We start from the raw sequence: 18,015 nt of genomic DNA on the forward strand, positions 1-18,015 counted from the left end.
ATTAAAATTTAGTATATTTACAGACACTCAGAAACACTAGGAAGTTAAAATTACATATTATTTCTTTGCTCTTGAAATTACATTTGATAAGCTTTTGTACTTTTTTAAGGAACAATCTGTGTCTTCAGCACTTTTTGATGTAGCATTACATGAAGAACATTTTCCATGTTATTAAATATTTTTTGAAAGCATGTTAATACCTACAAAACATTCCATCTTATGCAAGTACCACATAATTTATTTGTGCCTTGATTACTTGATATTAAATGTGTTTCTAATTTCTTCTATCCCCAAACATTCTATAATCATTTTTGTACATTAATCCTTGTTAATTGCTTTATTTCTTTAAAATAATTCTTATAATGCTATATAAGTAAAGTATGCTGTGGGCACTCAAAACCATAGAGAAAACAGTACATCTAAATGTATTAGTGTTTAAGAATCATAACACATCGAGGGGGATTTTAAGTGAATGAACCTAGTGATTAATTTTAAGAACATAAAACTTGAGACAACCAGATATTATGTGCTCCCTAATGTGAAGAAATAAGAAGTGTAGCACATCAACTATGAAGAACTCTTACCAATCAAATCTGAATCAAAACTGTAGTTCCCAATCACTAATTTGTTAAAAAAGAAAAACATGAAAATCGGAGAAATATGTTAAAAATAAAACAGGAATACACACAGAAAAATGCAAAATTTTGTTAACTCTACAAGGCAAATGACCACCCACAAGGAAGAATAAACGTCATGGAAAAAAGAGAGAGGGACAACCTATAGATTTAAAGACAAGAGAATAATCAACCAAGCTATCAATACTCTGAGCCCTGTTGGGATTCTGATTTCAATAAAACAACTTTGGAAATGAATTATGATACATCATGCAGATATATACACTGACTAGATTTTTTAATATTAAGGGTTTATTGTTAAATTTGTGGGTGGATAGCTGGAAAAGCTTTTGTCTTATTTTGTATTTTTTTAGTCCTTATGCTATTTTTTCCCCGATGAAATGTTATGTTTAGTATTTTCATGTATACTATTCAGGGGTTAAAGTAACTCTGAAGTAATCCTAAAGTAATCGTGTTTTAGGCAGAGCCAAAACACGATTGGACATATGTTGATAATTATTGATCTTCTCTATATTTACATATTTTTTGAGAATTTAAAATGCCACAAAAGGGAGCAACGGGAAATGAGTTTACTATTTCGGTGGGGAATAGATAATACAGTCTCGTTATATATATATATATGGTTTATCCTGAAGAGATTTGGGAAAGGATGTGATATGGGATTCACAAGTGAGAGTGCACTCTTATGAACGTGGACATGAATTCATCCAGGAGCAAGGAGACCATTAATACCTTCCTCAATTTCTATAATTCCAGTCCCCTCTCTGTCACACTCTTATGGGCTATAATTTCTCTACAGAATGATAATAGAATGATAAAGAAAATAAGAATGAATTAAAAATGAGATGTGAAAGCCAAAGGGACTCCTTGGTAGAGGCAAAGAAGCCCTCGTTTTGCAGCAGGAGTGCAGAGAAAGCCAAACATGAGGCCTGAGATTTATTAGTCTGTGCGACTAACTTCAAAGGAGGTTAAACTTGGCAGATTTGTTATACCAAGGGCATTGCCCCCATTGGGAAAATCTGAAGCTTTAACACACAGAATCTAGACATGCGGATGATTGCTCCTGAAGATTTTGATTCCTCTGACTCTTCTGAACCTTCTAAGCCTGCAGAAGTGTTCCATTCCTTTTTGCTAAGAGCAGTCATCTCAATCATCCTGAAAGGCAGCAGATAGACCACTCAAGATCTGCCCTCACTTTCCCTCTTGGCCACTTGGCTTATACCTAGGTTTTAAGTCACAATATCAAGCAACTGAGGATGCACTTGGCTTCATAAACAAGGTACTGTAATTTAAAGATGCTGCAAATCTATCTGACATGTATCAGTAGCCATCTGGGATGTATGAGTGGCACTGTGTTAGAAGATTCTTTATCAAAGGGACTGGAACATAGAATTGGAAAAGGAAGAATTTATTTACCTGAGAATATTCTTTGGAGATAAAGGATTTAGTGTCCTGGAAAGAACCTCAGGAGATTGTACAAACTAATAAGGTGGCTCCCAGTGGCATGGTACACACAGTGGCCAAGCTGAGCAAAACTGAAATGCATGAACTGCAATGTCAGATGATGGATAAAGAAATTAAAAAGTTCAGAGAAGTAGACGTGCTAGAATGGATGTAATATGTACAGTCAGAAGATAAGCATGATGGTTATGTTCCCTGGGAAGGCCCAAAGGACACAAAATTTATCAAGGCCATATGAATGGCCTGGTGAGACAGGAAGCATCATTAAAAAGTTCAGGGGCTTCCCTGGTGGCGCAGTGGTTGAGAGTCCGCCTGCCGATGCAGGGGACGCGGGTTTGTGCCCCGGTCCGGGAGGATCCCACATGCCGCGGAGCAGCTGGGCCCATGAGCCATGGCCGCTGGGCCTGTGCGTCCGGAGCCTGTGCTCTGCAATGGGAGAGGCCACAACAGTGAGAGGCCCGTGTACAGAAAAAAAAAAAAAAAAAATTCAGTAGTGTCTCTACTTTTCATTTTAGGGCTGGAGATAGAAAATACTGTTACAGAATTTATCTAGCTGAAAACAATGTCCATGAATGGACTTTAAAATAGTAGAGTCTAGGTGGCAGCAGTTAACTGTCAGTAACCAGGTGGCACTTAACCACATATGTTGTGATCACTAGCAAAGTTGGAGTAATAGCCCTGGGAACCAGATACACAGGGTCTTACAAGGATGGTTAATAGAATATGACCTCCCTAGGGGCAAAATAGATTGGTGTCTGACAAAGTCACTACTCAGCTTGAACCAGCAGAAGAAATCAAGGTTTGGTGATTGGGCGTCTGAGGATAGCCACCCTAATAAATATGTCATGATTCCTTGCATAGGTTTCAGACTGGGGATGATTGTTCAGAATCAGAGCCCACTAAACAGTGGTTCCAAGTGGAACAATTGCAATACCATAGCATGTATACAAAGCAATGATTTGCTGCATTTTTCCTCAAGAAAATTATGGCCATTTACTCACTTGACTATAAATTTGGAGATGGGGATTACTCATATTTTTAGCACTGTTGGTATAGGTTATGGAGTTTCTGTGTTATTGAACTACGAATACTTGGAAACATTATTGTGGCCTTCCTATATGTATGGGGGCATATGGGAGACAGGTAATAAATCACTTACATAGACCACCTGATGGTCATTTCCCTGGACCCTGAATGTTTAATTGGTATTAACATACTTGGAAGTTAGTACAACTTCCAGATTGGGTCCTTGGTTGTAGATAACTACCAAAATAGGGAAAGCCACATGGAAGCCTCTGAAACTGTTCCTGTCATGAGAAAGTAAGTGAAACTATATAAATAAAAATTGTATCATATATGTATTATATAGAGTTTAGGAGATTTATATCAGCCATGACTTTCTAACAGATGCAAGGATGGTGGTCCTTATCACATCCCCAGTTAAGTTACCTAGCAATGATCTTGCAAAAACCAGATGGATCCTGGAAGGTGACTGTAGACCGCTGCAAGCTCAGCCCAGTAGTTGCCCTGATTGAAGTTGCCATGACGGATGTGGTAACTTTGTTAGAACAGATAGAGCCTCAGGTTCTGGTATATGGACATTGTTTTGGCATGTGCATTCTTTTCTATTTCAGTAAGAAAAGAGGATCAGGGAGAGTTTTTGCTCACTTCAAATGTGTTATTTTTTAGAGCTAAGAAAAATTCTAGTAGAGATTTGCTGAAAAGATAGTGTCAGAAGCTCATTTTACCATTTTGGTGTCATTCTTTGGCACAGGGAAGTTGATTCTTTCCTCACATGCACCTAACATACCTTGTTTGCCTTTTGAAAATTTATGCTGCTATTAAACATCAAAAATTATATCACATGGAAATGTCTTCCTGGGAGGGTGTGCTGTTACTGTTGAATCATCTTTCTGTGGTATCATTAGGTACAAAAGCTTTGAAGTAAGACCTAAAGCCAAAATTCTCACAGATGTGCATGCAAACAGACTTCAAAAAGGATCTCTGTGCTCTTTCACAGGCAGGTAAACATCTGTGAGAGAGAAAAAAGAAAGCAGGAGAGACAGAGAGAAACTCACTTAAAGGCTTAACTTTGAACAAAACAGGCCTTAGGCCTTTTCTTTCAGATTGGTGTCTCTTTATATGACTTCCTGCCCCTCTACTAGGTAACAATTGAAGTCTCACTTTGTGAACTAATTTACATTGACCTCTTCCTTAGCCCTCAATAGTTCTTTTTAAAGTGAGGTTTGTTTTTCCTAGTGAGGATCAGCTGTGAGCAGGGGCGGCCACAGGAGAGGCCAAGAATACATAAAAGGTCTTGAGCCTGCCGGTTAACATTGAAGATCCTATAAATGCAATGTATTTAGACTTACCACATTTTTCTTTATTAAGGAATTATTATATTCCAAACACTAAAGCTACAAAATGAGGATAAACAAAGCCATGAAAAGAATGACCATCTTTGATAGCTCTTGGGCCATAAATTAAACTTTCTCTATTTTTAATAAGTGTACAAAATTTAGATCAAGGTTCACTTTATTAAAATTATTTGTTTTTCTTTGTCTTTTCATTTTAGCAACTAGTGGCTTAGAAGTACTCATGCCATCACAAAATGAAGAACAAGAAAACAAAACTACAAATTAGAAAGGGTCAATCTATCAGGATTATAGCTTGATCTCTCAAAGCCTAGAGCTTACTAAAACCTCAAAATAATTTCATCAAACAATGTAATAACTGGAGATAAACAGCCCAGTTTTCTTTAAGTTTTCAAGGCTCTTGTCTTCTATTATTAGTTTGTCATATGATTTATTTTCCAAAAAACAAAGATCTATCAAATTGTGCCACTAAATCTCTTCTCTACTTTGATCTTCATTTATGATTTAAGGCAAAACAGCCTATGTGATGCTCAGCTTTATGGAATGTAGATTCTTTGCTCTTCATGTATAAGCCAAGCTTCCCTCACCTCCAAGCATTCTGGAACTGATTGATGGCAAGCCTACCTCAAAAAGTCTTTTCTTATCCTCAGTAGAAATACAACAATAAATAGGAAGAAATGATGATGCTACTGAAGCCTGTGAGCACAGCTGCTCATTTCATCAGTTCTGCTGTTACCTCTGGCTCAGAGGTTCCATTTTCTCTGCTTCTATGGGATGTGTCAGGACTGCTCTGACAGCAAGCCCCATAGGCACATGGCATAAAGCTTCTTGCTTTTAAAGCCGGCTTTTACTGACTCACCAGTTGAGTGTAGTAGCAGTTCTAATGATAACTGGGGAGCTAGTAGAATAATCCAAAAAGTGCTGCCCTCAAATTCTGAGTTAATGAAAACAAACTTAGAGTAAACACATCATACTCTGAAGACAAAAGAAAACATATTCTTCTAGTTAACACTAATTATACGAATATTATTATTATCGTATTCTTTTTTCTTAAAAGCTCATGAGCTTTGGGTCAGAAAAATGTGGGTGGAAGTCCTGACTTTATAACCTATGAGCATTATGACTAGAGAAATTAGAATAATCCTATAATGTCCTTGAAATTCTTGAACTCAGCTACAAATCACTTGGTATAATCATATGCTGATTAAGATTTTGTGATGTTTAAATAACATGTATTCATGATTAGGATTATGAAAGACACAGAAGTAATCACTCAGCATGGATTTTTTTTGTCTTTAAAAACAAAAAAACATTAAAACTCTTTCTCTCTGCCAGGTTAAATATACCTACCTTAAAAGCAGGGGGTTCCCTGACTTCTTTCTCTATTTCTATAGATTTTGGTGTTTTATTGGCCATAATGAATTGAATCATGGCCCCCAAAATATAGGTCCATGCCCTTATATTCAGAATGTCTGAATTATTCCTAGTATGGCAAAAGATGTGATTAAGTTAAGAATCTTGAGAGGCAAAACTTATCTTGGATTAACCAGGAGGGCCCTAAATGCAATCACATTTATCTTTATGAGAGAGAAACAGTTTTGAGACAGACAGAAAAGGAGAAACACGAACACAGGAGGAAGAAGCTGTGTGACCCAGAGAGACTGGAGCAGTATAGCCACAAGCCAAGGAACACGTGGAGTCACCAGAAGTTAGAAGTGGCAAAAATAGATGCTCCGTTCTAGCTTTGGGATGGAATGTAGCCCTGCCAACACGTTGATTTAGGACTTTTGGCCTCTAAAACTGTGAGACAATAAATTTCTATAGATTTAAGGCACCGGTTTCTGATGTTTCTGTAGGAACCACAGGAAAGTAATGCATTGCCATGTTATCACTTTGTGCATTCCAAGTGTATCTTGGCAACTTATCGATAGACTGTTACGACCTTGAAAGTGGAAATCACATCTTACTCCTCTTTGTGTAGAATTCAGTACCTCGCCCAAGTCTTTACAGTTAGCAAGGTCTAGAACAAAATTCCCAAATGGATTAATAAATGCCATCATCAGTGAGAGAATTATTCTGGACCCAGTTCCTAAATACAATGATTAAGAATACTGATTTGGTGAAAAGTCAGCAAAATTGAACAATTATCTAGATGTATCTTTTGGGGAAAGGATAAAATGAAACATGCATTTTAACACTGAAAAGATTTAAAAGTCACATAGGAAATAACTGTTATTGACCTATCTAAGAGATGAACTGACGATCTAAGAGAAAAATTCGTAAAAGGACTTTTGTATATTGTGTTGATTGTACTTCTGGGTTTTAGTCCAAACTGTAAGGAGCCTGAAAGTTGTTACTTGCTTCCTCACAACAGGAAAAGTGATGAATAAACTGAAAAGCAGCAACTCTTTTTAGAGTCATCAGGGAGCTAAAGCCACAAGGCAAACTGCTGCCCCTAAACCTGGAGAAATAGGAGAATACAGAGAATCACAGCTTATTGGGAGTATAAACCCAGAAGTGGAACAGAATCCCATCACTGGTGCCAATCCCAGTAGGAACACAAACTGTATTGACAGAGTGCTAGAGGCTCAGTGTGCACTAGCTTGAGAGTTAAAATCTCCATGTGGCCCCAATCTTTTATACGTTTTACCTCTAGGAGTCCCATTAGATTCTTACTGTGAAGAATAGAGGAAAAATTCCTCATACTTCTGGCAGGGGGAGGGGAAAAGTCACTATTCTGAAATATGCCCACATGTCCCTGTTCTTAACAAATTGCACCCTCAAGGGAAACTTTTACCAGAGCCAAACAGTTTGGAATTTATCTAAGCCTAACCTCACTGGCAGAAGAGAAATACCCAACTCCAGCCCTCCAGCTCTTTGAAAGAGAAGAAAATCCTAGATGATATGTTTGAATACATGTTCAGGAAGCAGAAATACAATGAAAGAGTAATAACTGTTACAGCTGGTCAGAGAAGTTACCACCCAGAGTGACTGCTTAAGGCATCCTGGCCATTACCCAGTCAATTTGATAAAGAATCCAAGAAAGATTCAACACCAAGACCCAAGATAATTACTGAGGGATGGACTCCAACAATATTACTGAGTTAAAAACAGGAAAGCATGAAGATCAGGAAACAAGGGATGGGACGTAGTGGAGGAAGTCCTAAGTTGAAGATGAATGGAAGTTCAAGGAAGAAGACAGCTGCATGAGTGGAGAACAACCAGTTCAAAGTGTAACAGAAGAACCATCTGCAAGAAAATATTATGGTTGGGAAAAAGTCTAATTCTAGAAGGAGAATAGATCTCTGGATCATTTGGGGAAAATTTAAAAATAGTTACAGAAAACAAGACAAAGGAAGTACTGAAGTATTTTCTCCAGGAAAACACAAGAAAGACACAGGAAAGATATTCAACTGTGTGCACAACTGGGTCATGCAGTGAACACACTTTACACGTTTTTTTCCCCTATATATGTGTATTTGTTTGTTAATTTTATTAAGCAAAGAGAAGAAAAGAGCTATTCTTGTTTCATAGGGGTGAATTTGTTTTTTAAAAAATAATATTCATAAAAGTACATACTACAGAGGTTTCAGCTTGATTGATAGTGATTTGCAGATATATCTAATCTACTGAATGATCTCAGAATTTCATAAACTTTTACTTGTGAAGAAACATTTTACATAAAACGGCCCTTTGTTAAATTTTGGCCTAGCCAGTTTTTGGTTTTTGCAGCAAAATTATTTGGTTAACGTATTAAGATACAACTATATGATTTCTTTTTCATTTCTCTTTATCTAATCTTATTTCGTGTTTTTTTCCCTTCAGTTTTCTACCTCATTACACTTTCCTCCTTTTATAATCTCATCCCTTTTTAAAATATGGAACTGATTCTCTTCTAAATAATACACAGTGAATATGTGCATAGATGGAAATTAATTGGGAGAGTTATTACTTCTAAAAGAGGGAAAGGAAAATAGGATAACAACATAGAAATGTGCTTCCTGAACTGCCTTTTCTGTAATCTTTCTCTTCCATTATGGCACATCTATTTTTTTTCCTCTTTACTGTGTATGCCTAGATTCTGGATCATTTCAAATCCATTTTTTCTGGCACATTATGTTCCAACATAGTGCCATTTTTTTGTTCTTAAACAGATTACTTATTTCTTATATCTTCTTGGGTCTCACTTTGTTTCTTCCTCTGATGGGGAACAAAACACTTGAAGAAATCCATCACTGTGCTCTTAGAGTGGTTTTCCTTAGGCATTGTTTGAAGTTCTCAGTTTAACATGAAAAAAAAATGATTCACATAAGTTATGCACTTTGTTACATAAAAATGCAAACTAAAGATGAATATAGTATATTCTATCTTCAGAATTCTCAGCTCAATCATGTAACGTTTATAAAGATATTATATATCAATCTTTCTTATAAAATATATTGTCTAAGAAGTTCCACATCAATAATAATCAATTTATTACTAATAACTGACAAATAAATACCACTATTCTTTGAGGCCTATATTATTTTTTAAAATATTTATTTATTTATTTATTTGGTGGCACCAGTTCTTAGTTGTAGCACATGGCCTCCTTAGTTGTGGCAGGCCGGCTCCTTTGTTGCAGCACGTGGGCTCCTTAGTTGTGGCACGTGAACTCTTAGCTGTGGCATGCACGTGGGATCTAGTTCCCTGACCAGGGATTGAACCCGGACCCCCTGCATTGGGAGCATGGAGTCTTATCCACTGCACCACCAGAGAAGTCCCTGAGGCCTGTATTATTACATGCAATTTACATATGAGGAAATAGAGAGTTTAGAGATATGAGTAGTTGCTCTAGATGACACAGTTCATAAATAAGAAATGGTGCTGAAATTTAAACATATATTTAAACCCACACATATTTAAATCCAAATTTGGTGTATATATTAAATATTGATAGATATTGTAAATATTGATAAATATTGGTGGTAATCTATTACATTTCATGATAATTTACATTGTATATTTGTTTGATTTTGACCATTTTTTAGCCTCACAATAGGCTGGCTGAAAGGAAATAAAGAAGATAACTTTTCTATTAGAATAAAATTCTATTGTTTTAATCCATGATATGGAGTTGAAAACTAAAATTCAAAAGATCAATAATGTATACATAATAATGGGTAATATTGGCTTCTTAAATTGTCAAAAGTAAATATGTCAGAATAAGCCCATGTAAGATTTAATTATAGGCTCAAATAGATGCATCCCTACAAGCAGGGTAAAGCATTTTCACTGACAGAGCATGGAGTCCCTGTTATTGAATTCTGCTCAATACTAAAGAAACAGACATCAATTTGGTGACTTAAACGTTTAATTTTCTAAAGACACAAGAGTGAACACCCAGTGGAATGAGAATTGTGCACGCAATTACAATTTGTATTGTAGACAACAACCAAACACGGCAAAGTGACATAAAATAAGGTTTGCATGGACTGAGATATTTAACATGCTTTTGACTGAGAATGTCTAACAATGTAAATATATTACTTTTTCCTTGTGGATGTATACGTATAATAAAATTTAATGAAAAAATCTCAATGGGTATTATGAAACTTAATTAAATAATATAAAATTAGTCTGGAGAGGAAGTTTAGGATAATTTACCATACTTCCCCCTTTTGTGGTCCAAGTCCCCACAATGCCTGCTCTTCTTTACTGGGATTTCTAGTCCATTCACATTTCGACTTCCTTCCATCATCTTCTCATTTCTGTTTCTATATTTTAAATCCCTTGGCTTCTGATTCCAACCTCTCTTTTCCTAGTGCTTGAGAAAGTGTTTTGCCTGTTTTTCTTTCACAGTCTCAGCCCAGTTACACTTACTTCTGGACATATTCTTTAAACTGACTTCTCCAGGCCTAGGCCAGCTGTAAGATAATAGGGAGAAAATCAAACATCCAAGTGTGTGGCTACACTTGTGAACTGTCTGCCTCCAATTGTTTGGCAAAACCACAGTCTCCTTCTGCTCAGTCAACCTCACAATCACTGGGGGAGGATCTAAGTTTTTAATCCTTCCAGGCCTTCGTTCCAAAGCCTCATTTCTCCTTTTTTTTTTTTTTTAACATTTTTATTGGAGTATAATCGCTTTACAATGGTATGTTAGTTTCTGCTTTTTAAAAAAGTGAATCAGCTCTACATACATATATATCCACATATCTCCTCCCTCTTCAGTGTCGCTCCCACACTGCCTATCCCACCCCTCTGGGTAGACACAAAGCACAGAGCTGATGTCCCTGTGCTATGCAGCTGCTTCCCACTAGCTATCTGTTTTACATTTGATAGTGTATATATGTCCATGACACTCTCTCACTTCGTCCCAGCTTCCCCCTCCCCATGTCCTCAAGTCCATTCTCTACGTCTGCATCTTTATTTCTGTCCTGCCCTTAGGTTCTTCAGAAACAATTTTTTTTTCAGATTCCATATATACGTTTTAGCATATGGTATTTGTTTTTCTCTGTCTGACTTACTTCACTCTGTATGACAGTCTCTAAGTCCATCTACCTCACTACAAATAACTCAACTTCGTTTCTTTTTATGGCTGAGTAATATTCCATTGTATATATGTGCCACATCTTCTTTAGCCATACATCTGTTGATGGACACTTAGGTTGCTTCCATGTCCTGGCTATTGTAAATAGAGCTGCAATGAATATTGCGGTACATGAATCTTTTTGAATTATGGTTTTCTCAGGGTATATACACCCAGCAGTGGGATTGCTGGGTCGTATGGTAGTTCTATTTTTACTTTTTTAAGGAACCTCCATACTGTTCTTCATACTGGCTGTATCAATTTACATTCCCACCAACAGTGCAAGAGGGTTCCCTTTTTTCCACACCCGCTACAGCATTTATTGTTTGTAGATTTTTTGATGATGGCCATTCTGACTGGTGTGAGGTGATACTTCATTGTAGTTTTCATACTTCATTGTAGCATTTCTCTAATGATTAGTGATGTTGAGCATCCTTTCATGTGTTTGTTGGCAATCTGTATATCTTTGGAGAAATGTCTATCTAGGTCTTCTACCCAATTTGGACTGGGTTGTTTGATTTCTTGATATTGAGCTCCATGAGCTACTTGTACATTTTGGAGATTACTCCTTTGTCAGTTGCTTCATTTGCAAATATTTTCTCATATTCTGAGGGTTGTCTTTTCATCTTGTTTATGATTTCCTTTGCTGTACAAAGCCTTTTAAGTATCATTAGGTCCCATTTGTTTATTTTTGTTTTTATTTCCATTTCTCTACGAGGTGGGTCAAAAAGGATTTTGCTGTGATTTATATCATAGAGTATTCTATGTTTTCCTCTAAGAGTTTTACAGCGTCTGGCCTTGCATTTAGGTCTTTAATCCATTTTGAGTTTATTTTTGTGTATGATATTAAGGAGTGTTCTAATTTCATTCTTTTACATGTACCTGTCCAGTGTTCCCAGCACCATTTATCAAAGAGGCTGTCTTTTCTCCATTGTATATTCTTGCCTCCTTTATCAAAAATAAGGTGAACATATGTGTGTGGGTTTATCTCTGGGCTTTCTATCCTGTTCCATTGATCTTGATTTCTGTTTTTGTGCCAGTACCATACTGTCTTGATTACTGTAGCTTTGTACTATAGTCTGAAGACAGGGAGCCTGATTCCTGCAGCTCCCTTTTTCTTTCTCAAGATTGCTTTGGCTATTTGGGGTCTTTTGTGTTTCCATACAAATTGTGAAATTTTTTTGTTCTACTTCTGTGAAAAATGACATTGGTCGTTTGATAGGGATTGCATTGAATTTGTAGAGTACTATGGGTAGTATAGTTATTTTCACAATGTTGATTCTTCCAATCCAATAACATGGTATATCTCTCCATCTGTTTGTATCATCTTTAATTTCTTTCATCAGTGTCTCATACTTTTTTTATTTTTGCGGTATGCGGGCCTCTCTGTTGTGGCCTGTCCCGTTGCGGAGCACAGGCTCCAGACGCGCAGGCTCAGCGGCCATGGCTCACAGGCCCAGCCACTCCACGGCATGTGGGATCCTCCCGGACCGGGGCACGAACCCGTGTCCCCTGCATCGGCAGGCGGACTCTCAACCACTGAGCCACCAGGGAAGCCCCAAAGGGAGGATTTTAATGCTGCAAAATAGCTTTGACATGTAATTCTCCTTTCCCATAATCTGGCCAATGATACCTACATTCATTGGCAAAATTAAAAATATTTTGTTACTCAATTCCTAATTACAAAATATTTTATAATGAGTAAATGGATTACAATTATAGATATTCTGCCTTCTGTTAAAAAAAGCATTTTATACACAGAAAAAATTTTTACTCCTGTCATCTCATGATGAAGACATTTCCACCGCCTGCACCACTGTCCCTACCGTGCTCAATTCAGACTCAGCAATTGGAGAATCTACCCTGAAGAAGGTTTTGTCGGCTAGGGAGATGGAAGATACATTGGTGTGGGCCTGTGTGTATGTGTGTGGTGGCCATGGCTGTGGCAAAGGAAGACACAACTGGAAAGCGCCCCCTCTGTGCAGCCTGCAACTCATTTTATTGGCAATGAATTTGGCAAGGGGATGCAAACCAAGTAGCAAATTGTTGGCATTTAGTTTTAAAATCAAATATGAGTAATTCTGGTGGAAAAGAATCCATTGTTGAAAAGTACCATTTCTGTTAAAGCACAACATGTAGACATACGTAATCATATATGTACACACATATTTACTTTTTCTGTTCTGATACGACATTCATTCTACCAAGGGGGTCAGAGCTTTTAGGTAAGATGCTTTACTGCTATCACCAGTGGTTTCTCAAACCTCACACCTCTGCTTCCATATCAACCCTGTGCAAAATGTCATCAGTATTATCTGGGGGTGTTTAAGAACTTATTCTCTTTATTCATAGATTTGCTAGAACACCTTTTCATTCTCAATACGATATTATATTTATAAAGTTCTTAGAAGGTCACACGAGGTCAGATTTAATGGTTTGCTCGATTATACAGGAGAGAACTAGGTGAGGACATTTGGACACGATTGGCTTCTAAGTTTAATTTTCTCTCTTAAAATTCCATGAAATCTGTGCTCATTACTCAACACTTTCATTGCTCAAAAGAAGACGTCACTTGAAGGGGAAACCTGTTATACAAAGATGTCCTAACATTTCCACATAATTCATCTCTGTACCCGAAGCGATATATCACTTTTCTTGATTAATGCCCACCAGAACAAAATAACCTGGGATGGTTTCTTGTAGTTTGCATTAATATTATCTGGCCTACATACCTAGAGGTTACTGGTCTATTGAGTAGTAGTTAATAGCTAGCTGTAGAATGCTTATTTAATTTTTCAATTTAAATGCCTAGATAATGCTGGGGGCAGTGCAGATATATAAACAACTTGTTCTTGGCCTTAAGAGGTGTGATTATTGCTTAGGATGAGCAATTATTCAAGATATCCTCAGGGGATGTGAGATGTGACAGATGACACACTGACACTATTTAGAAGGAGCCTGCCAGATGGTCAGAACCTGCAGTTGTGGAATGAGGACAGTATGAAGGGACCTGGGGCAAAAGAAACAGTTTCTGTAGCAATCTGGTAGCAGTAACATTTGGAAACCTGAGAGACCCGGTCCAAGGGTATGGGAGAAAAACTTCACAAAGTACATGAGTTAAATAAGAACTGAAAGTAGACTCATTTCACAATTCAGTCTTTTCCTGATTAAATCATCTTCTATGGCCTGAGAGGTTGGCTGTTTCTACTTCATCTTGATATAACATACAAGTTACAGTGAAATTTAAAATTTTACTTTAAAAAGTGAATTTTTTTTCCCCCTCGGGCTACAGAGAAAAGAGTTGGTTATTGCTCTGGCCACAGTTTCAGCACGTTCTTTAAGTCGCCCTGTTATCAAAATATTTTGCTCTCTTCACAGTCTCCATATGCTGTTTACAGCTTGTAGTGCTGAGGATCATTAATTCTTTGTCCAACCGGTATATCGTTGGTGGATGAGTACACAAGGAAGTATGAACTACAAATGAATGTTTGGAGGACAGGAAGGCAAGAGTCTCTGTCAGCCTCATTTTTAGTGTTATATTAGAGAAGCACAATACAATGGTGGGAAAACAGTTATTAAAGGGAAACATCAAAATTTACCCATCCCAGCAAGAATATGCCCTTCAGATGAAACATAATATTTCTGACATGTTTTAAATGTAAGGAATGATACTTTGCTAGATTATAGGAGAGAGAAGCTGTCACTGTAATTACACATCACTATTCTTTAGATTTTTATTTTTTTGCGGTACTCGGACCTCTCACTGTTGTGGCCTCTCCCATTGCGGAGCACAGGCTCCGGACGCGCAGGCTCAGCAGCCATGGCTCACGGGCCCAGCCGCTCTGCGGCATGTGGGATCTTCCCGGACCGGGGCACGAACCCGTGTCCCCTGCATCGGCAGGCGGACTCTCAACCACTGCGCCACCAGGGAATCCCATATTCTTTAGATTTTTAATCATTTTAATATAAGTCAAATACAATAAAATGCTCTCATGCCAATGCCATGATTACTACAGTTTTATAGTAAGTCTTGAAAGTGAAAAGGTAAGTGTCTGACCACCTTTAAATTATTTTTCAAAATACTTCTGGCTATTTTAGGTAAATGGCATTTCCAATAAATTGTAAAGTTTGTCAAGTTTACAAAATTTCTTGCTGAGATTATGACTGGGATTGAAATGAAGCTATAATGTCTTCCAAGCTATGTATGTAGTTCAATAATCTGTTTATTTAAATTTTAATTTTTCAAGGTTACTGGTCTATTGAGTAGTAAGTAGTTAATAGCTAGCTGTAATTTATAGTTTAGTTATTTTGTCAAATTCATTCCTAAGTATTTTGATTTTGATACTACTGTAAATGATGTCATTATGTTAATTTTATATTGAAATATTTTGTCCATGGTGTCTAAAACTGCAATTAAAAAATATCTATTGCTCTTTTATTTTGAATCTTGCCATGATCACTTTACTTTATTGTATATATTTAGATTTCTTTCAGTTTGATTTTGGTTTTTTTTTTTTTACAAAGAGTATCATATGGTTTGAAGACAGTTTTAGAGTGGGGCATTTTTGCCCTGTTGCAAAACTTAGAATGAAATTGTTCAGTCCTTCAACATTAAATATATACTAGTTCTAGGTTTTTCATAAATGACTTATCAAATTGAAAGGTAGTGCTCCACTCAAGACAGTGGAGTCGTAGGACGTGGAACTCACCTCCTCCCACACATACATCAAACATACACCTACAAATGGAACAGTTCTCACAGAACACCTACTGAACACCAGCAGAAGACCTCAAACACCTGAAAGGACAAGAAAGATCTCTACATAACCAGGTAGGATGACAGGAAAAAAAAGAGGAAGCAGGATGGGACCTGCACACTTGGGAAGGAGCTGAAAAAGAGGGAAGGTTACCACACTCTGGGAAGCCCCCTCACTGGGAGGGAGATCAGCCAGGACAGAAAAGGAGCTTCAGAGGCTCCTTTTGCTCCTTCTGCAGAATGCAGCCCCCTATCTATGGCAGGCAGAAAAGAGAGAGACCTACATGGATGCACGTGTCACTGCCCTGTGCACTCCAGCTGCCTCCTAGGAGGGTTCCTGTTCCAACCACCACCTCAGCGGGCCCTGGGAGCAGGCATCAGTGGGTTGCCCACTCACAGAGGTGGGGTTGAAACCACAGCTGAGCCCCAGGGGCTGTGTGACTCAGGAAGCAGGGCTGAAATCTCTCAACATGGCTGCGTGCACCATGGATTTACACCTCTGCCTCTGGCTTTGTAAATTCATCACCTGTGGGACAACCAAATAGACAATGGGTGCTCCTGAAGCTGGGACAGATCTGGCCTTAGCAGCTGTGGGCTTTGTGGGTGCATGCACATGGGGGGCTGGCCTGGGCCTGGGTCTGAGTTGCCTCCATAGCTCCCAGAGTGTGTCCAGGTTCGTAACTACTGCAGTCCATGGACCTGACTTCAGCGCACTGCACTGGTGGCCTTGTGGAAACAGTGCCTGAGAGACATGAGGCATTGTGTGATCCAATCCTGCCTACCTCACACTGCAGCTCACAAACACAGCTCAGAAACAGATCTGGGGTTTCTACTCCAACACCTCGGGAGCAGATCCTGCCCCTGACAAGGCAGTGACAACCACAGAGCTAAGGGGAGGACCTGCTCAACCTCCAGTGCAGGACCTGGTCACCACAACACCAGTCACACCTCCTATCAAGGGGATAATGGCCAGCATATACTGAGGAAAGAGGTGGCAGGCATCTATACTAAAAACGGCCCTCACAACAAATATATTAAACCCATGCAGGTGACACAGGGATGTTCCCACATAAAAATAGTCTCCCAAGATCACAGTAGATAACTGTTTCTCCTCAACCCATAGAGCAAGAGAAAAAGAGTAAAATGAAGAATCAGAGGAACGATTCTCAAAACATCAAGAGAATTCTCTTGAAAAAATAAACAATGAAACAGACCTCTTCAGTCTAATAGACACTGATTTCAAAAAGGAGATAATAAAAATACTGAAGGAATTTAGAAAGGCTATTAACAGAAATGCAAATTACTGTAAAAAGGAACTATAAACTATAAGGACGAGTCAAGAAAAGTTAGAAAATGTATTTCCAGAGATGAAAGCTGAACTAAAGGCAATGAATGCAGAATGAATAATGCAGAAGAAGGAATAAGTGATCTGGAAGATAGAATAATGGAAATCACCCAATCAGAACAGCAGACAGAAAGCCAAATGATAAAAAATGAAAGCAGTATAAGAGACTTTTGGGATAATATAAAGCAGGACAATCTACTGATAATAGGGATCCCAGAAGGAGAAGAAAGAGAAAAGAGGATTGAAAATGTATTTGAAGAAATTATGGCTGAAAACTTCCCAAACCTAAAGAAGGAAACAGCTATCCAAGTACAGGAAGCACAGAGGGTCCCATACAAGGGAAACCCAAACAGACCTACACCAAGACATATTATAATAAAAATGGCAAAATTTAAAGAGGATTCTAAGGCAGCAAGAGAAAAAGAGTTAATTACAGGGGAACCATAAAGCTATCAGCTGATTTCTCTACAGAAATGTTGCAGGCCAGAAAGGAGTGGCAAGATATATTCAAAGTACTGAAAGGGAAAAATCTGCAACCTAGGATGTTCTACCCAGCAAGATTATCATTTAGAATAGAAGGAGAGATAAAGAATTTTTCAGACAAGCAAAAAGTAAAAGAATACAGCAATATTAAACCTATCCTAAAGGAAATATTGAAAGGTCTTCTCTAAATAGAAAAGAAGTAGGAATCTGTAGGAAAGAGAAAATCACAATGGAAAAGTAAGTAACTTAAATAAGCCAGTACACAGATTAAAAAATATCAAAAATATTCTGTGAAAGCAATGATAACCACAATGAACAGCAAAAGGATATACAAGAAGATGTAAAAGAAGACATCAAAATTATAAAATGCGGGGCACAAGAGTAACAAAATA

This window comes from Grampus griseus (assembly GCF_964374135.1).
Source record: "Grampus griseus genome assembly, chromosome: 11".
NCBI lineage: Eukaryota > Metazoa > Chordata > Mammalia > Artiodactyla > Delphinidae > Grampus > Grampus griseus.